Source organism: Pan paniscus, chromosome 2 (genome assembly GCF_029289425.2).
Source record: "Pan paniscus chromosome 2, NHGRI_mPanPan1-v2.0_pri, whole genome shotgun sequence".
Classification (NCBI taxonomy): Eukaryota; Metazoa; Chordata; class Mammalia; order Primates; family Hominidae; genus Pan; species Pan paniscus.
This window is the reverse complement of record NC_085926.1, coordinates 15912740-15933689: the sequence shown is the minus strand read 5'-3', so window position 1 is coordinate 15933689 and position 20950 is coordinate 15912740. Positions and strand designations below refer to the sequence as shown.

The following is a 20950-nucleotide window of genomic DNA, read 5'->3' as shown; positions in this document are numbered from 1 at the left end:
GCCTCAGCCTCCCGAGTAGTTGGGACTACAGACGCCCGCCACCACGCCCGGCTAATTTTTTGTGTTTTTAGTAGAGACAGGGTTTCACTGTGTTAGCCTGGATGGTCTTGATCTCCTGACCTCGTGATCTGCCCGCCTCAGCCTCCCAAAGTGCTGGGATTACAGGCGTGAGCCACCACGCCCGGCCAACATATTTTTTTTTAATGGTAACTTTATGAGGTAGATTCTATTTTTGTCCCCATTTTACAGTTGAGCAAACTAGTTGACATAAAAGGACCAAGGTCACTTTAAGTAGCAGAATCCGGATTTGAACCAATTTCTGTTTGACTCGGAAACTAGGACCTCTAAACACGTTCCATGCTGATGATATGTCTCAACTAGAACCAAGTGAAAGCTATGAGAAGTTTCAGGCTTAGTATAAAAGGCTCTCAGCTGAGACTGAGCATATTAATACATTCTCACACTGCTACAGAGAGCTGCCTGAGACTGGATAATTTACAAAGGAAAGAGGTTTAATTGACTCACAGTTCTGCTAGGCTGGGGAGGCCTCAGGAAACTTACAATCATGGTAGAAGGGGAAGCAAACACGTCCTTCTTCACATGATAGCAGGAAGAAATGCCGAGCAAAGAGGGAAAAGCCCCTTATAAAACCATCAGATCTTGTGAGAACTCACTCACTATCATGAAAACAGCAGCATGGGGGTAACCACCCCCACGATTCAATTACCTCCCACCCAGTCACTCCCATGACACACGAGGATTATGGGAACTACAATTCAAGATGAGATTTGGGTAGGGACACAGCCAAACCATATCAATGAGAATACACAGCCTCGTAAGATAATGAGCTCTCTGACACTGGAGATATTCAAGGAGAACTGGAAAGAAGAACACTTACCAGTATGGTAGGTTTCTTGCTCTGAGAAGAATGGTTGATCAAACCTGCTGCTTGTTGAAGCTGACTGTTCGCCCGGGAAACAGAGAAGATATTTTTGGTAAGAAAGTAGACATGTTCCACAAAGCTGGATTAGAAATGAGGGACAAAATGAACAGATTTGGGCCATAATAAAGAAGAAGTTCTTTTTTAAATTATTGTTTAATTGACAAGTAAAAACTTTACATATTTTGTACAACATGAAGTTTTAAAATATGTATAAATTGTGGACTGGCTGAATTGAGCTAATTAACAAGTGTACTACCTCCAAGATTTATCATTTTTTGGGGGTGAGAACACTTAAAATCTACTGTCAGGGGTTTTCAAGAATACAGAGGTATACCATGGAAATAGTGAAGGTTCAAGTCCAGATCACTCTATTAAAGCAAATATCACAATAAAGTGAGTCATACAAATTTGTTATTTTCCCAGTGCATATAAAAGTTATGTTTACACTATATATGTATATATATATATAATACCATAGTCTATTAAATGTGCAATAGCATTATGTCTAAAACAAGTGTATAGCTTAACTTAAAAATACTTTATTGCTAAAAACATGTTAACAATCATCTGAGCCTTTATTGAGTTGTAATCTTTGCTGGTGTAGAGTCTTGCCTCCATGTTAATAGCTGATGACTGGATCAGGGTGGCGGTTGCTGAAGGTTGGGGTGGCTGTGGTAATTTCTTAAAGGAAGACAACAATGAAGTTTGCCACATCAATGAACTCTTCCTTTTATGAAAGATTTCTCTGTAGCATGTGATGCTGTTTGACAGCATTTCACCCACAGTAGACCTTCCTTTTTTTTTTTTTTTTTTTGATAGAGTCTTGCTCTGTCGCCCAGGCTGGAGTGCAGTGGTGCGATCTCAGCTCACTGCAACCTTTGCCTCCCAGGTTCAAGCAATTCTCCTGCCTCAGCCTCCCGAGTAGCTGGGACTCCAGGCGTGTGCCACCACACCTGGCTAATTTTTTGTATTTTTAGTAGAAACGGGATTTCACCCTGTTAGCCAGGATGGTCTCAATCTCCTGACCTCACGATCTGCCCACCTCAGCCTCCCAAAGTGCTGGGATTGCAGGCGTGAGACACCGCACCAGGCCAGAACTTCTTTCAAAATTGGAGTTAGTGCTCTCAAATCCTGTTGCTGCTGTATCAACTGTGTTTATGTAATATTTTAAATTCTTTGTTGTCATTTCAACAATGTTCACAGCATATTCACCAGGAGTAGACTCCATCTCAAGAAATCACTTTCTTTGCTCATCCATAAGAAGTAACTCCTCATCCATTAACGTTTTATCATGATTGCAGGAATTCAGTCACATATTCAGGTTCCACTTTTAATTCTAGTTCTCTTAGTATTTCTACCACATCTGCAGTTACTTCCTCCACTGAAATCTTAAACACCTTAGAATCATTTGTGAGGGGAATCAACTTGTTCCAAACTCTTGTTAATGCTGTTATTTTGACATCCTCCAATGAATCACAACTGTTCTTAATGGCATCTAGTATGGTGACTTTTTTCCAGAAGGTTTTTAATTTATTTTGCCCAGTTCTATCAGAGGATTCACTATCTATGGCACCTATAGGCTTACTAAAAGTATTTCTTTTTCTTTTTTCTTTTTTTTGAGACGGAGTCTCACTCTGTCACCCAGGCTGGAGTGCAGTGGTGCAGTATCGGCTCACTGCAAGCTCTGCCTCCCAGGTTCATGCCATTCTCCTGCCTCAGCCTCCCAAGTAGCTGGGACTACAGGTGCCTGCCATGACGCCTGGCTAATTTTTTTTTTTTTTTTGGATTTTTAGTAGAGACGGGGTTTCACTGTGTTAGTCAGGATGGTCCCAATCTCCTGACCTCGTGATCTGCCCACCTTGGCCTCCCAAAGTGCTGGGATTATAGGCGTGAGCCACTACACCTGGCCTAAAAGTATTTCTTAAATAATAAGACTTGAAAGTCCAAATTACTTCTTGATCCTTGGGCTAGAGAATAAATGTTGTATTAGCAGGCCTGAAAACAATGTTAATCACCTTGTACATTTCCATAAGAGTTCTTGGGTGACCAGGTACATTGTCAATGAGCATTAGTATTTTGAAAGGAATCTTTTTTCTACACAGTAGGTCTCAACAGTGGGCTTAAAATATTTAGTAAACCATGCTGTAAACAGATGTGCCATCATCCAGGCTTTGCTGTTTCATTTATAGAACACAGGCAGAGTAGATTTAGCATGATTCTTAAGGATCCTAGGATTTTTGGAATGGGACATGAGCATTGGTGCCAATGGTAAAGTCATCAGCTACATTAGTCCCTAACAAGAGAGTCAGCCTATCTTTTGAAACTTTGAAGGCAGGCATTGACTTCTCTCTAGCTATGAAAGTCCTAGATGGCATCTTTTTCCAATGGAAGCCCGTATGTCTACATTAAAAATCTGTTGTTTAGTGTAGCCAGTTTTATCAATTATCTTAGCTTGATCTTCTGGATAACTTGCTGCAGCTTTTACATCAGCACTTGCTGCTTCACCTTGCACTTTTATGTTATGGAGATGGCTTCTTTCCTTAAACTTTATAAACCAACCACTGCCAGCTTTCAACTTTTCTTCTACACCTTTCTTACCTCTCTCAGCCTTCATAAAATTGAAGAAACTTAGGATTTGCTCTGGATTAGGCTTTGGCTTAAGGGAATGTTGTAGCTGTTTGGTTTTCTATCTAGATCACTCAAACTTTCTCCACATCAACAGTAAGGCTGTTTCACTTTCTTATTATTCATGTGTTTAATGAAGTAGTACTTGCAATTTTCTTCAAGAACTTTTCCTTTGCATTTACAAATTGACTAACTGGTGTAAGAGGCTTAGCTTTTGGCCCATCTCAGCTTTCAACATGCCTTTCTCATAAATATATCACATTTTCTAAATCCATTCATCCATTGATGGACTCTTAGGTTGTTTCCATATCTGGCTATTGTGAACAGTGCTGCAGTTAACATGGGAGTTTGGATATCTTTTCAACATACTGATATCATGTCCTTTGAACATATACCCAGTAGTGGAATGGCTGAATCATATGGTAGTCGTGTTTTTATTTTTTTGAGGAACCTCTATACTGTTTTCCATAATAGCTGTACTAGTTTAAATTTTCACTAACAGCGTGCAATTGTTTCTTTTCCCCACATCCTCACCAACATCTTTTGTCTTTGATAGTAGCCATTCTAACAGGTGTAAGGAGATATCTCATTGTGGTTTTAACTGGCATTTCTCTGATGATTAGTGATGTGGGTATCTTTTCATATATCTGTTGGCCACTTGTATGTCTTCTTTTGAGAAATGTCTATTCAGGTCATTTGCCCATTTTTAAAATCAGGTTGTTTTCTTGCTATTGAGTTGTTTGGGCTCCTAATATATTTTGGATATTAACCCTTTATCGAATGGGTTTCCAATTTTCTCCCACTCCATAGGTTGTCTCTTCACCCAATTGATTCTTTCTTTTGTTGTGCAGAAGTTTTTTAGTTTGATATAATCTAATTTGTCGATTTTCCCTTGTGTTGCCTATGAGGAAGAACTTCTTTTAGTTAACATGCTATGGACTAGGCTCCAAGAGGCTGTTCACAGGAAAGCTGACAACCATGCATAGAGTTGCTTTTGCCTCTACCTTTGCCCAGGATTTCATCATCTCTCACCTGGAATCTTGCTCCAGTTTCCTAACTGATCTCTCCTCCAGTCTCTCCCCAGCCTAGCGCATCCTCACACTGATCTGAGTTATCACCACCCAAACCAATCTTACCTTTCATTCTCTTACTTAAAGACCATTTAACCCCTATTGGCAGGGTGAGTTCCCAAGGAGGCTGAATGAGACAAAGATTAGCAGGCAGGGTGTTTATTAGGGAGGGCTGTTGGGATTAATACCTGTAGAAGAGAGAGAAGGAGGCAGGATTGGACACACAGGGAAGTTGAGCTCCAAAGTCATCACAACAAAGCTTTAGCTAACCTCCTGGGAAGCTCTGAAGTTGGGATGGCCCTTCAGAGTTCTTCTGAATTGGAGTGAAATGACAGAGTATACTTCTGTGTAGATCACTGATTGGTTGCCCCAGGAAGCTGGTATGAGCTTGGGATAGAGAGCTGCATGCATAAAAAAGAGATTCCAGAAGAGAGTTGCAAGTAAGGGCCATCTGCCAGCAGCACTCCCTGCAGCCAGGAAAATATGCCATTCAGGACTGAAGGTCATTACATTTCCCTATACCAATAGAATACCACCCAACTCCTCTACATGACATGCAAGGCCCTTCACAATCTAGCTCCTGCCACGTCTCCAACCCCACCTTTCTCTACTCTCTGCTGCTTAACCCAAGTACATTAAGTTTCCCAGGGGTGTCTTGAAAATGCTGTCACTTTCACAATTTGTACATACTATTCCCTCCTAATAGGATGCCCTCACCTTCTGTATTAGTTTTTAATGGTTGCTGTAACAAATTACCACAAACTTGGTGGCTTAAAACAATGCACATTTATTCTTTTACAATTCCTGGAGGTCAGAGTCCAAAATCAGTTTTACTGAGCTGAAATCAAGGTGTCAGCAGGGCTGTGCTCCCTCCACAAGCTGGAGGGAAGAATCTGTTTTCTTGCCCTTTCCAGCTTCTAGAGCCACATTATTTGCATTCCTTGGCTCATGACTCCTTCCTCCATCTTTAAAGCCAGCAGCACAGCATCTTGCTCTAGTGTCACATCAACTTCTGCTTATGCTGCTGCTGCTGCTAAATCTACCTTTGCCTCTCCCTTATAAGAATACTTATCATTGCATTTATGGTCCCGCTGAATAATACAGAAAAATATTTCCATCTCAGGATACTTAGCTTAGTCACATCTGCTAAGTCTCTTTTGCCACGTTGTATGGTTTGGCTGTGTCCCTGAGAGGTGAAGCCAGCTGGGCTTCTGGGTCAGGTGGGGACTTGGAGAACTTTTCTGTCTAGCTAGAGGATTGTAAATGCACAAATCAGCACTCTGTGTCTAGCTAAAGGATTGTAAATGCACCAATCAGCACTTTAAAAACACACCAATCAGCGCTCTGTGTCTAGCTAAAGGATTGTAAATCCACCAATCAGCACTCTGTAAAAAGGCACCAATCAGCACTCTGTATCTAGCTAAAGGATTGTAAATGCACCAATCAGCACTCTGTAAAATGGACCAATCAGCAGGATGTGGGCGGGGCCAAATAAGGGACTAAAAGCTGGCCACCTGAGCCAGCAGCAGCAACCCACTGAGGTCCCCTTCCATGCCATGGAAGCTTTGTTCTTTCACTCTTCACAATAAATCTTGCTGCTCCTCACTCTTTGTGTCCACACTACCTTTATGAGCTGTAACACTCACCACGAGGGTCTGTGGCTTCATTCCTGAAGTCAGCAAGACCACGAACCCACCGGGAGGAACAAGCAACTCTGGATGTGCCACCTTTAAGAGCTGTAACACTCACTGTGAAGGTCTGCAGCTTCATTCCTGAAGTCAGCGAGACCACAAACCCACCAGAAGGAAGAAACTCCAGACACATCTGAACATCTGAAGGAACTCCAGACACACCATCTTTAAGAGCTGTAACACTCACCGCGAAGGTCCACGGCTTCATTCTTGAAGTCAGCAAGACCAAGAACCCACTGGAAGGAATAAATTCCGGACACATCCCCACCCAAAATCTCATCTTGAATTGTAATAATCCCCACATGTCAAGGGCGGGACCAGGTGGACATAATTGAATCATGGGAGCAGTTTCCCCCATACTGTTGTCATGATAGTGAGTGAGTTTTCATGAGATCTGATGGTTTTACAAGGGGCTTCCTCCTTTACTCAACTCTCATTTCACTCTATTGCCACCATGTGAAGAAAGATGTATTTGCTTCCCCTTCCACCATGATTGTAAGGTTTCCTGAAGTCTCCCCAGCCTTGCAGAATTATGAGTCAGTTAAACCTCTTTTCTTTATAAGTTACCCAGTCTTGGATATGTCCTTATAGCAGCCTGAGAATGGACTAATACACCATATAACCCCAGGCTCCAGGGATTAGGACTTGATCTCTTTGAGGACCATTATTCACCTACCCCATCTACCTTGGCCCACTTACATTTAAGTCTCAGCTCAATTGTCACCTCTTGTGTGAAACTTTTCCTGACACTCCCAGGTGGGTAGAACTGACAGCCATTTTTTTCCCCAGAACTTTATCCATATCTTTATTTATTAGTTTCCATGTTATGCTGTACTTCATTTATAAGACATGGATTCATTCATTCATTGAGAAATTTCTATGCGCCCAGGCATTGTTGTTAATTCTTAGGGTTAGAGAAGTGAACAAATTGGACAAAAGCCCTGCCCTTGTCTGACTTCTATTCTAATGAAGGGAGATACACAATTTTTAAGAGAAAAGAAAAACAAATAGTGTGTTAAAAAGAAACAAGTGCTGAGGGAAAAATAGTAGATCAAGGTATAAGAGATTAGGCATGCAGCAGGGGAAGACGGAGGTAGGTGCAACTTAAAACAGGTGGTCAAGGAAGGTCTCATTGGTATGGTGACACTGAATAAAGTCGTAAAGGAGATTAAGATGGATATCTGGCAGAAGAGCCTTCTGGGTAGAGAGAACTGCCAGTGCAAAGGCTCTGAGGCCAGAACATGGCTTAGGTATTCAAGGAACAGATAGGGGAGCTCCTAGAGTTTTGAGCAAAGGAGTGACACAACCTTTTATCAGGATTCTTTTACCAGTGCTGTCCCAAGACTTGGGCCTGGACAAAATTGGTAAAGATGACAGGTGTTAAATGTAGGTGGGTGAGAGAATCCTATCAGCAGGTGAGGGAATCCAGGAGGAAATTGTTTCAGGTGGGGAGGAGAGAAAGTAATGAATCTAGTTTTAAAAATGTAGAACTGGAGATGAAGGTGGAACATCCTAGTGGAGAGGCTCAGATGAGGGTTGACAGAATTTTAGATTTGAAAGATCATCTGGTCTATCCCTTCATTCAAGAAATATGAGCCTGCAGTGGTGGCCTCTCATTCTTACCCCATTCTCCACCTGCCACCAAGTTTCTGCATCTTGCCATCCCTCCCCACTCCTAGGTTGCTTGCATGTCTTTTCTCCACTTCCAGGACTTACCTCCAAGTCCAACTCCTTTGATAATGGTCTGTCTATGATTTTATCATCTTCAGAATTCCTGTCCTTTATGATCTGATATTTGGCAATACTAGGGAAAAGGTATTGTACAGAGAAAAGAATGCAAGTTTTGGAAGCAGACAGATAGGATTAAAATCCCAGCTCAGCCACTTCCTAGTGTGTGATCTTAGGAATTCATTCCTCCTCCCTGGGCCTTAGTTTCTTCATATTAAAATGTTTTTAAAGGATTGAAAATTATAAGTCTACTTCATAGACCTATGTGAATATCCAAAGACAATGTTTACAAAGCACCTGGTATGTATTAGGCACTCAATGAATGCTGATTCCTCCTTCTCTGACTGCTTGCCCCTTGCCCACAGTTCCACTGTCTGTAGTAGGCATTTTTATTCTTTTCCCTTATTATATTTAGTGACTGTTTTATTTATAAATATATATTTGTGACATTTTATTCCAGGCCACAGCAGCCCAAGTTAGAATACAAGATTATGGGAAACCTTTTCTTGGTAATTATCTACTTGAATATACATAAAAATCACCTGTACAATTGTCCATGTCAATTTGTTAAAACTTATTTGAATATTTTCAAACATAGTCCACAGTAGAAGAGAATAATAGTACAATGTACCTCCAAGTACTTGTTACCCAGCTCCAATAACTGTCAACCTTAGCCAGTCTTGTTTTATCTATCTGCTATCCTCAATTTTTATTTCTGGAGTATTTTAAAGCAAAACTTTAGACATCATATTATTCCACCCATAAATAATTCAGTGGGTATCTCTAGTATATAAGGATTCATCTTAGTTTGCTAGTGCTTCCATAACAAATACCATAGCCTGGGTGGCTAAAACAATAGACAATATTTTCCTCTCATTTTTAGAGGCTAGAAGTCCAGATGAAGGTGCCGGCAGGGTTGGTTTCTCCTGAGGCCAGTCTCCTTGCCTTGCAGATGGCCACCTTTTCACTGTGTCCCCACATAGCCTTTTCTTTATGCTAGTGCCCTACCCCATGGCTCTTCTTCTTATAAGGACACTTAGGACCCCACCCTGCTCCCACTAGATTAGGTCCTCATTTAGCCCCAGTAACCTATTTAAAGGTCCTTCTAATAATACAGTCAAAATGGGGGTTCAGGCTTCAATATATGAATTTCGGGGGAATATATTCAGTCCACAATAGGACTATAAAAATATATGACCAGAACACCATCATCATGCCTATAATAATAATAACAACGGCTTAATACTCTCTAGCATCCTGTCCGTGTTCAAATTTTTCTGGTTGTTCCCCAAACATTTTGTTAATAGTTGGTTCGTTTACATTATAGCTCAAAAGATGGAGGATTTTTGTTTCTGTTTTTGTTTGTTTAAAGAAAGAGATTCCTAAGCCCCACTCTATGGGTGGTGATCTAGTTTTCGCCTTGCTGCCTGTTCATCAGGCAGCTCCTGTGGGGTCATGATATTTTTCACTGTTATTGTTACCTCAGTGGAAATTTGACTATAAATATTTTCATCAGAATTATGCCAGCATTGACAGACTTCCATCAAGAAAGTGAGTTTCTAGAACAAATGTCATTAGTAATGAAATTCACTGATCAATTTTTCATACGGTACAGTTTCTAGTTTTTACCATTTTGTATATATTTTATTGATGTTATCTTAATTGGCATCAATTTTTTTTTTTTTTTTTTTTGAGACAGAGTCTTGCTCCATCACCTGGGCTGGAGTGCAGTGGCGCTATCTTGGCCCACTGCAACTTCCGCCTCCTGGGTTTAAGCGATTCTCCTGCCTCAGCCTCCCGAGTAGCTTGGATTACATGCACCGCCACCACGCCTGGCTAATTTTTGTATTTTTTTTAGTAGAGATGGGGTTTCACCATATTGGCCAGGCTGGTCTTGAACTCCTGACCTCAAGTGATCCACCCACCTCGGCCTCCCAAAGTGCTGGGATTATAGGCATGAGCCACTGCGCACAGCCTCTTTTTTTTTTTTAAATAGAGATGGAGTCTCACATGTTGCCCAGGCTGATTTTGAACTCCTGGCCTCAAGCAATCCTCCTGTCTCTGTTTAAATTTCCTGACAAAATTGGATTCATTATCAAGTTATTGTCCATGTCAAATTTTACCAATTATAACATCTGTCTTCATGGATTTTACTTTGTGGCCGTTATTTCTACCGAATCCAATTTTTCTTGATCATATTTGGATGTCTACATTTTGTCAAGAAGATTTGATTCTTCAGGCAATTTTCCATCAATAACCACTTTTTTCTATGTGTAGTTTTAGCTGTTAATTTGTGTTGGTCATTTCTACCAGTAATACTCATTATTAGTTTGATAAATGGCTGAGAGCTTGGATTTATTTCTTTATGTATTCATGAAAAAATGTTATCTATCTAAGAGATAGCAAGGGAGATAAAGTGTGGGAGTTAGAAAGTGACAAAAAGACGCGCGAGGGAGATGGAGACGCATTGAGAAAGAAACTGCAGCTGTCTTAGGATAATGTTTGCTAAGCTCCCTGAGGGGCCCCCAAAGTATCTTGGAGGTCAAATGGCAAGATTAAAACAATATGGTGGCTCCAATATGGTTGGTGAGAATGGACTGGACATGTAGTTCAGGACTTTAAGTCCTGGGAAGTTAAACACGCAACTGTCATCCTGCCACTCCTAACCCTTTTCCCTTTTATGGATTTTTATTTCCTTCCTATTCCTACTCCCCTCTCTTCCTGTCTCCTTTCATTGCCCACAAAATACATTTAGCAGAGGTGACCTTCCATCTGGGTTTTATCAGTGCCTAGCACAGTGCCCTGCATGCAATGAATGTTCAATAATTATTTGTTGACTAGTTTATTTTCAAGCGTCACACTTATGAGTTAAACTCCCATAAGCTAGGCCACTGTTAACAAATCAAAACACGTCGAACTCGACCTACCGCTTCCTGGGGGGGTAAGTGGGTGGAAGGAGCCAGATTCAGCAATTCTGCACTGTGGGGAGGCCTCTCAATCTGTCTGCAGAATTGAAGCTTCAAAAGTTTTATTTTTTGCCGACGTTCCCTAGCAGATGCCTGCTGCACACCCACACACTTAGCCAGCAAGAAAAAAAGAAGAGCTGCTGGAAGAATTATTCCTCTGGGACCAATAAGCATAGGAACAGCATCCCCAAAGCTTTCCATCCAGCCTGAGCTCCCAGTTCCTCTAGTCCAGCCTCATACTAATCTGGGGATGAAGCCAAGGAGGAGGGAGGCTTTGAGAGAAGGGCTACAAATGGTAGCCCCTCCTGGGAGAGTAAGGCCTGGGTGGGGGCTGAGGGGAGGCAGTGGTAAAGGAAGCAAAGACCCAGCCAAGCTGAGAGAGAGAGGAGTAAATGAGAAGCGGACCACAAAGCTAAGTTTTTGGCTAATGTCTTAAACGGCTTGGAATGGCAGCAGCCTGAACTTAACCATGTGATTGCAGTGCTAAAACCTGAGGATTAGGCCGGGCGCGGTGGCTCATGCCTGTAATCCCAGCACTTTGGGAGGCCAAGGCGGGTGGATCATGAGGTCAGGAGTTCGAGACCAGCCTGACAAATATGGTGAAACCCCGTGTCTACTAAAAATACAAAAATTAGCTGGGCGTGGTGGCATGCACCTGTAGTCCCAGCTACTCAGGAGGCTGAGACAGAAGAATCACTTGAACCTGGGAGACGGAGGTTGCGGTGAGCTGAGATCACACCATTGCACTTCGGCCTGGGCAACAAGAGTGAAACTCCCTCCACAAAACAAAACAAAACAAAAACAACCCAAGGATTAGCAAAAAGGAAACGGAGCAAGGGAAGGATGCTGGCCTTTAAGAGAATAGGAGAAACGAGAGGGACAGGCTAGACCCAATGTTTCTCAAATTTAGCTGCAGATTGGAACCACCTAGGGGGCTTTAAAACACTGAAGCCTGGGTCCCGCCACCAGATGGATTTAATTGACCTAGGGTGGGTTTTGAGCATCAGAATTTTTAAAAAGCTCCCCGGGGGTCTCATATGCAGCCAGAGCAGAAAGCAACTGGGCTTGATCACTGAAGATGGAAAAGGAAAGGAAATGTGATCTCCCTGTGTCTTCTGTGACCCAGAAGTGCAGGAGAGAGGGACCTTGGGCCTGCCTACCCTCTGGTGTCCCTGTGACAAATTGTGGTGGCTCCATGGAAAGAACTAGGTGTGTGAATCTCAAGGCCTGAGTTCTAGTTTCAGATTGGCCACTAGCCACTGTGTGACCTTGAGGGCACGGGACACAGAAGACCTGAGCTCACTAATTCACTGAGTTGTGGGCTGGTCATTTCCTCTCCCTGCCTTCAGTTCTCTCATGAAAACTGAGGGTGTTCATCTGCAGCTCTAAAACATTCCAAATCTCTACTTTCATTAAAATAGCCCAGTCACTTCTAGTTCAACAGATTTTTTTTCATGAATTATTCAAACTTAGGAGTTGAATGTTGAAAATAACATGTTCGCAGTGTCCTCATTAGGAAGCTCTTAGCTGTGAATCTCCTTTCTTCCACTATATTTACAAAGCCTGACTTCTGCAAAGTTTTAGGGGTGAACACAGTCAGTCACTTACAAAGTCTCTAGAGAATGACACGTGGAAATCAAGTAAGTAATAAACACCTGATAAACAGAGATGGTGTAATAAAGTGAGCAGAAGGGAGTAGCTGTGGATGCTTGGAAGAGCTCCCCAGCCTTCCACCAGCTGCTCAGCCTTGCTGGCTTCGGTGTCGTCCTGTCCGTGAACATCTACTGCATGCCTATTTTGTAGAAGGGGAATGAGACAGATGACTCTTGCCCCTGATGGGCCCCAATCTGGGAGATTGAGGCAGACACATAAACAACCAATGATGATACAGAATATGAATCAGAGGCAGAATGTGGTACAAGCTTTTAACTTCTGGCCTTCTCCTTGACTTTTAACCATCAAACAGGAAATTCAAAATAAGCAGAAGTTGGGCCTGAGTGATGACATCCTTTGGAGGGGCCCAGAGTGTCTGTCTTCACACCTCCAGACAACACAGGGCTTTGGTGTAACTGCTTCTAGAGACAGGATTGTGAAGGTGTAGAAATAAAAACATAGTGATTTGTATACAATTTGTTATAAGGTTATAAATGTATTGTAACTCTAGAGGAAAGGTAATTTTGGGGTTTTTTGTTAGAGATGGGGTCTCACTATGTTGCCCAGGCTGGTCTCAAACTTTTGGTCTCAAGTTATCCTCTTGCCTCAGCCTCCTAAAGTGCTAGGATTACAGGCATGAGCCACTGCATCCAGACTAGGAAAGGTATTTCTAAAGAACAGAAGTGACAGCAGATTCATTTGCTTAATTTTCAGAATCCTTCTTTTATATTACTGCTTCATAATTAAACAACAGCCACCCAAGGCAACTGAGGAAGTTCTACCTAGTGACTGTGCTCATGCATATCTCTGCAAGAATCAGAAGACAATAATATCTGGGAATTTTCAGTATATGTCAAGGAGGTAAGGAATCTAAAATGCTAAGACATTTATGATTCCACTTTGCTTTGCATTGGAAAAGATGGTTGTAAGCTGTTAAAATGTAAACCAGTAATTCCCAAACTCTAGCGTTCATCTGAATCACATGCAAAGCTTGCTTAAAACACTGATTGCTGGCCTCACTCCCAGGGTTTCTGATTCAGCAGATCTGGGGTGAGGCCAGATAATTTGCATTTCTAACAAGTTCCCAGGTGATGCTGATGCTGCTGATCAGGGACCACGTTTTGTGAACCACTGATATTAATGCATAATTTTGCTATTCAAAGTGCTGCTCAAAGCAGCAAATAAAGTGCATTCAAGGACTCTCAGTATTGTGCTCCTTCTGCTCTACATATTATCTCTTGTCTATTCATGTTCTGCCTTCCTAGTTCTATAACCCATAGCACTGATCTGTGGCTAATCAGCTGTAGAGAAATGGGTCCCTTCCTGGACACCATCATCTTAAATTATCATTAGTGCACAGGCACTATTGTAAAATCTGAAACTTGGCTCATCAGTGTAGGTTCATTTTTTTCCCTCTAGTTTCTTCCACAGCAAATGTCATGATTTTAAAGAATATTCCCCAGCCCAAGAGCCTATGATTTTATGAAGCATTGATTTTAAGAAGCACTGTCCGTTTGTTTGAAAGGAGGAGGAAAATCACTTTTTTAGAGCATCCACTTATCTACACATATGCTTAGTCTCATTTAATTTTCCCATAGCCATTTGAGTTGATGGTCATTTTAGAGACAGAGACACAGAAGTCCAGGGAGCTTAGGTAACCAGGCAGGATTTGAACACTGAGCATCCTTGTTCTTCCCAGGATACTGCAGGATTTCCTGTTGGGGGTGTAAAGTGAGAATAATGTCGGGGAATGCTTCCTCCCACGGACTGCTCCTCTGCTTCCAAACACCACTGACACTTGGGTGTTTGCACCCAAGAGGGAGGCTTTGGCACCAGGCCCCCTTGTTTACAGATCTGGAATCCCACATATACAAAAAGTCAATGCAGAGCCCAGAGGGAGGGCCGAGGGCTAGGTCAAGCCTGGATGGCACAACTGTCAACACAGCAAAAATACAGGGAAAGGCAAAGACATTTCAAAAAATACAATCAGCCATTTTCTTCTTGCTAGAACCAGCAGCTTTTGATGCTCTGTTTGAATAGGCTTTTATTTTCCTTAAAAAAAATTCTTCTATTTATAGCTCTCCTAATGACAAGGTCACAATGTTCACTGGGATGATAGGAGGAAACCTCTCCATGACACACACAGGTCTTGCCAATCTTAACATCCAGTAATTCAAAATCACAGGCTCGAGTGACACTCAAGGAGGAAAAAGGATCTCTTACTCAAATCTGACCATTAGTGAGAGGAAAATGATAACTATCAGCTACCACTTACTGAGGGTTCCTTAGGGACCATGATAAACAGTGTTTAAATTATTTGCAGAGTTAGAAAGCCCAGCCCAGTAGGCCTCACAGACTGCTGGAAGCTAAACCAAGTGACTTCTTGGAGAACCAAAGCCAAAATTATGAGCAGAGGCTGCTCAAGAGGTATGTAAATGACTCCTACACTGGGAAGGAAACGGCATAACAGCCAATGTGTGCACTACAAAGTTTTGAGGGGAAGGAAGTGGCAGCAATCTGGACTTTAATGTGCTAGTGAATCGCCCTGGGATTTTGCAGATTCAGCTTTAGGAGGTCTAGGCTGGGGCTGAGATTCTGCATTTCTAACAGCTCCCAGGTATGCCAATGTTGCTGGCTCACAGACCACACTAAAAGTAGCAACAATCTGGAAAACTTTACAAGTGGAATCTTGAGTTGTTTTAAGGAAATCAATTTCCAGATCCTCAAAGCCTATTTGTACTCTTTCCTAAAATCTAAGAGACAGTGAGGTCAAGCTTTAAGTTGTCCTTTTACAATGGATTTCTTCCCACTTTACAGAAGAAAGGCTCTTCTCTCTTCCATCCCACATCTTACAGTGGTGCGTTGTTACCTCAGGGTGAAAACACCTCCAGGTTCCCAAGCAAAGGAACAATTTGAAATATTCATATGAGAAAAAAAAGCTTTTTATCTGAGGCATGTGGGCCCCTTTAAATTATCAGGCCCAGAGAGGCATTGAAGATGTAACAGTAGTCATGTCTCACTCCTCCTTGAGCTAGATAATTATCTTTTGAAGTCATTTGCTATGCAGGCTCTAGAATAATGCCAAGTAGCCATAAAGTGCCATACATCCTACAGTTCAACAAGGTATAGCCAATCACTAACAAATTTTATTTCTGTAAACCAATGAGAATTCCTGAAGAATTACCCACTCTCTTGATTTGTTCCTTTTATCTTTAAAAACTTGAGCCTCTCCTATGTTCCCCAGAGCACTCTCCAAGGCAACCTGGAAGTATGTCCTGGGGTGCAGTCTTCAAACTTGGCCCAAATAAACTCTCTATAGTAATTTTGCCTTAGCTTCTTCCTTTTAGGTCTACTGGTATTATTGTTGAGGAAGTTAATAACTGTCATAACTGGTTACAAATACTTTTCACAAGTCAATTGGTATTGAGTCATTGCTGTCAACAAAGTTACAAGAGATATGAATTATATAATAACAGCTGTTTAAAAAATAATTTTAAGAGAAAAATCACTAAATAATTTTTGCTTTTTAACTTAAAAATAATTCAATAATTAAATGACATTTCTTTTCTTTTTGAGACGGAGTCTTGACCTTTCACCCAGGCTGGAGCGCAGCAACACCATCATGGCTCACTGCAACCTCCACCCCCTGGGTTCAAGAGATTTTCCTGCCTCAGCTTCCCAAGTAGCTGGGATTACAGGCACCTGCCACCATGCCTGGCTGATTTTTGTATTTAGTAGAGATAGGGTTTTGCCATGTTGGCCAGGCTGGTCTCAAACTCCTGACCTCAGGTGATCCACCTGCCTTGGCCTCCCAAAGTCCTAGGATTACAGGCGTGAGCCATAGTGCCTGGCCTTAATGATATTTCTAAACAAAACTTCCAATTCCACGGCTTAAATATGAACAAAATTTCTCAGCATTTATATCTAATTAAAAAAAGAAAAAAATAGGGTGAATATTGATGCTGAATACTATCTCATTCTAGCAATAATAGCCAACAATAAATATAATTGCCAAAAAAGAGAGAGCAAAGAAAAACAACTCTACCTATCTAATTAAGAGATCAACTTCCCATAAAAATTTTCTTTCATAATCCTCAAAACATATATTTATGTTGTTTTGACCAATTGTATACCAATAATCATCATAATGACTCAATGCAGAAGAGATGTTTTAACACTTAGAGCTTTATAGACTGTATATCCTTGTTCATTGTTACAGAGAAATATGACATAAGGTATGTTTCATAGGATAAATTCTGTAAGGTAAAGAAATGGAAATACAAATCCAAGGAGAAGAAAGAATGATGTAAAATTTAAGAAGAGCTTGTTCTGCTACTTCTAAAAAGATGATGAAATCATTTGGTGTATAGATTCCATTAGAAACATTTCTTACACGATATATAAAATGTCAATACATTAAGAAGAGCTTGTTGTATTTTTTTAAAAAAGGATGAATATATATCAAATTAGTATGTAGATTCCACTGGAAACATTTTTAAAATATGAGGGGCTTGTTTTGAAATGCCAATACTTGTTATAACAGGGAATTTCTTTACAATTACTTAAACTTATGATAAAAATTTTTAGATGTCAGCATAAAAACTGTGAGCAGTGCATAGCTATTTCAGATTTCCTTTAGAAGTCCACGAGCAAAACATAAACGTTTGAAGACCTCAGGTCTGAAAGCTTTTTCTCTGTCTTTCAAGACACATCAGGGCACAGAGTCATCTGGTCAGTGATGAAGCCCTCTGTCACCTCTCAGCAGGCAGAGCTAACCCCCTGTGACCTCATGCCCCCAACTCTGCTGGAGACCTGACTCCAATCTCACACCATCATCCTGCAGGTTAATTAGCTCTGCCTTTTCTTTTTGTCATCTCTAGCACCTCCTTATCCCTGCCATAAAGGGCAAACTCAATGAATGCTGGAGGAAAGATAAAGGATGGATAAATGGATGAACGCATAGGTATCTGCATGCTGCACAGAGAGACTCCAGACTTTGTAGCCAGCTATTCCAAGTTATTCTGAGCAAAAACACTCTGAGGGTTAAACAACAAGCTCTTCAAGACTCTTACTCCAAGGTTTCTCTCTATATAACTACATTTCGCCAGATTATCACTGCCTGATGTTCATATCATACAGTACAGGGTATACCTGTGATATAGTTTGGATATTTGTCCCCACCAAAATCTCATGTTGGACTGTAATCCCAGTGCTGAAGTTGGGGCCTGGTGGGAGGTGTCTGGGTCATGGGGGCAGATCCCTCATGGCTTAGTGCTGTCCTGGGATCATGAGTGAGTTCTCATGAGACCTTGTTGTAAAGTATGGCATCTCCCCTCCCTGCCACTCTCTCTCTTGCTCCTGCCTTTACCATGTGAAGTGCCTGCTCCCGCTTCACCTTCTGCCATGAGTAAAAGCTCCCTGAGGCCTTCCCAGAAGCCGAGCAGATGCCAGTGCCAAGCTTATTATACAGCCTGCGAACCATGAGTCAATTAAACTTTTTTTTTGAGGGGGCAGGTAGGGGGAAGACAGAGTCTCGCTCTGTCACCCAGGCTGGAATGCAGTGGTGTGATCTCGGCTCACTGCAACCTCTGCCTCCCAGGTTCAAGTGATTCTCCTGCCTCAGCATCCCAAGTAGCTAGGATTACAGCATGCTCCACTATGCCCAGCTAATTTTTGTATTTTTAGTAGAGACAGGGTTTCACCATGTTGGCCAGGCTAGTCTCAAACTCCTGGCCTCAAGTGGTCCACCCGCCTCAGCCTCCCAAAGTGCTGGGATTACAGGCATGAGTCACTGCACCCAGCCATAAACCTTGTTTCTTTATAAATTACCTAGCCCAAGTATTTATTTATAGTAACACAAGAATGGCCTAATACAACCTGGCTATGAAGAGTCAATGTCACAGCAGAACATTTCCCTCAGCCTTCAGAAGGGCATCTTCTATTTGGTTATCTTGATTTTATAGATCAGAATTTTATTTGCTTTTTAAATAATTGATTCTACCCTTATTATATGTTATTTATTTATTTGATTTCCTTTTTTGTTTTTGTTTTTGGTAGAGGAAAGCAGAAGGAATGAGAAAGGGTTATAGAGAAGATAAAAGTGAATATTTGGCTGGTATCTTCAAAAGATATTGCTTCTTTGGGTTATTACCTGTATAGCCATTCATTCTAGTCATCTTCTCATCTCTTATCTCCATTTTTCTTCCTCATTTCATACTCACAACAGTGTATAAAATGTATAAAGTATTAACAATAACAATATGAACCCCCCAGATATAAGCAAGAACGATAATGATATCAGTTCTTTTGAAATCCCCTCTATGCCCCTCCTCTGTGCCATTCTCCTGCCTTCTCTTCTCCCAAAAGTAATTTTGTTTTATCATCCCATTACTTTTGCCACACATCTTAAACAATAAATGGTTCCATTTTACCTGTGTTTACACTTTATATAAATGTTACATTGTATATATTTTCTGTAAGGATTTTTTCACCGGGCATTTTGTTTGAAAGACTCATTCATATTGATACACATAGCTGAAGTTCATTCACTTTCAGTGAAGCAAGGTATTCATTGAATAAGTATAGCAAAAATTATCCATTCTCCTATCAATAGCCTTCTAAATTGTTTCTTATTGTTTTGTTACTACAAAAAAAAAGTTATTATGAACATTTTTGCCCATGGCTCATGTTACACATGGGCAAGAGTTGGTCTAAGGGGTCTGTGTGTGTGCATGCATGCATTTGTGCATGTACACACACATCCCTGGGAATTGCTGGCTCATGGAACATTTTATGACTATACTCAACTTGATTACACAATACCAAATTACTTTCAAAAGTGGTTGAAATAATTTATACTCCCACCAACAGTGTATAAGAGTTTCTGTTATTCCACAGCTTCACCAACATTTTTTTTTTTAATATCTTATCAGCTTGGTGTGTGGCTCACGATTGTAATCCCAGCACTTTGGGAAGTCAAGGCCAATGGATCACCTGAAGTCAGGGATTCGAGACCAGCCTGGCCAACATGGTGAAAACCCGTCTCTACTAAAAACACAAAAATTAGCTGGGTGTGGTGGCACACACCTGTAATCTCAGCTACTCAGGAGGCTGAAACAGGAGAATCACTTGAACCCAGGAGATGGAGGTTGCAGTGAGCTGAGATCGCACCACTGCACTCCAGCCTGGGTGACAGAGTGAGACTCCATCTCAAGAAAGGAAAAAAAAATTATCAATTTTAGGGATATAAAGTAGTCTCTCATTCTGGTTTAATATGCATTGTCCTAATTATAAATGAGCTTCAGCATGTTTGCCTATTGTTTATTGGACATCCTTGGTTCTCTTCTGTGCAATGCCCTTTGTGTATTTTTTCTACTGACTTTTTCTTATTGACTTTTAATATATTTGTTGTATATGATACATGCACGTGTTATAAAATGTATCTATGTATCATGTATAAAAATATATATATAAGCCAGGTGCGGTGGCTCACGCATGTAACTCCAACACTTTGGGAGGCAGAGGTGGGTGGAGCACCTGAGGTCAGGAGTTCGAGACCAGCCTGGCCAACATAGTGAAACCCAGTCTCTACTAAAAATACAAAAAAAATTAGCTGGGCAAGGTGGTGTGTGCCTGTAATCCCAGCTACTTGGGAGGCTGAGACAGGAGAATCGCTTGAACCCAGGAGGTGGAGGATGCAGTGAGCCAAGATCTCGCCACTGCACTCCAGCCTGGGTGACAGAGTGAGACTTTATCTCAAAAAAAAGAAAAAAATATATATATATATAATAAAATATAATTTTTTTCTGGGTAAAATTCCTTTGTTATATGTTTTGCATATTTCTTCTCCCAGATCATAGCCTGACTTTCACATTCTTTCTGCCAGCTTTCAATAAACACAAGTTCTTGATTTTAATAGAGCTAAATTTGACAATACTTTCCTTCATGTTTTGCACTTTTTGTTCTTTGTTTAGGAAATTATTTCCTACACTGACGTCAGACACATATTCTCTTATATTTTCTTCTAAAATTCTGAAGTTTTGTTTTTCACACTCAGGTTGTTTGATTTACCTAGAATTGATTATTGGTAAGGTGTAAGATAGGACCAATTTTTTTCATATGGACATCTGATTTTCTTAACATCAATTATTTAATGGACCCTCTTTTTCCACCAATCTACAATGCCAGATCTATCGCATATAAAATTCCCATTTCATGTATGGGGCTGCTTCTGGGAATCTATTCTGCTCCACTGGTTTAATTTTTTTTCATCCC

At 41.1% G+C, this 20950-nt stretch overlaps 1 long non-coding RNA gene across 1 annotated transcript in view; it reads right to left on the bottom strand.

Moving 5' to 3' along the window:
• Positions 1 to 20950, bottom strand: part of LOC129397379 (uncharacterized) — a 109492-nt gene that overhangs the window by 22063 nt on the left and 66479 nt on the right. The window contains exons 2-4 of the long non-coding RNA XR_008624706.1: positions 8046 to 8133; positions 4827 to 5039; positions 899 to 1022 (exon numbers count right to left, since the gene is read on the bottom strand). This is a non-coding gene — a long non-coding RNA (uncharacterized LOC129397379). The remainder of the gene's footprint in view (positions 1 to 898; positions 1023 to 4826; positions 5040 to 8045; positions 8134 to 20950) is intronic.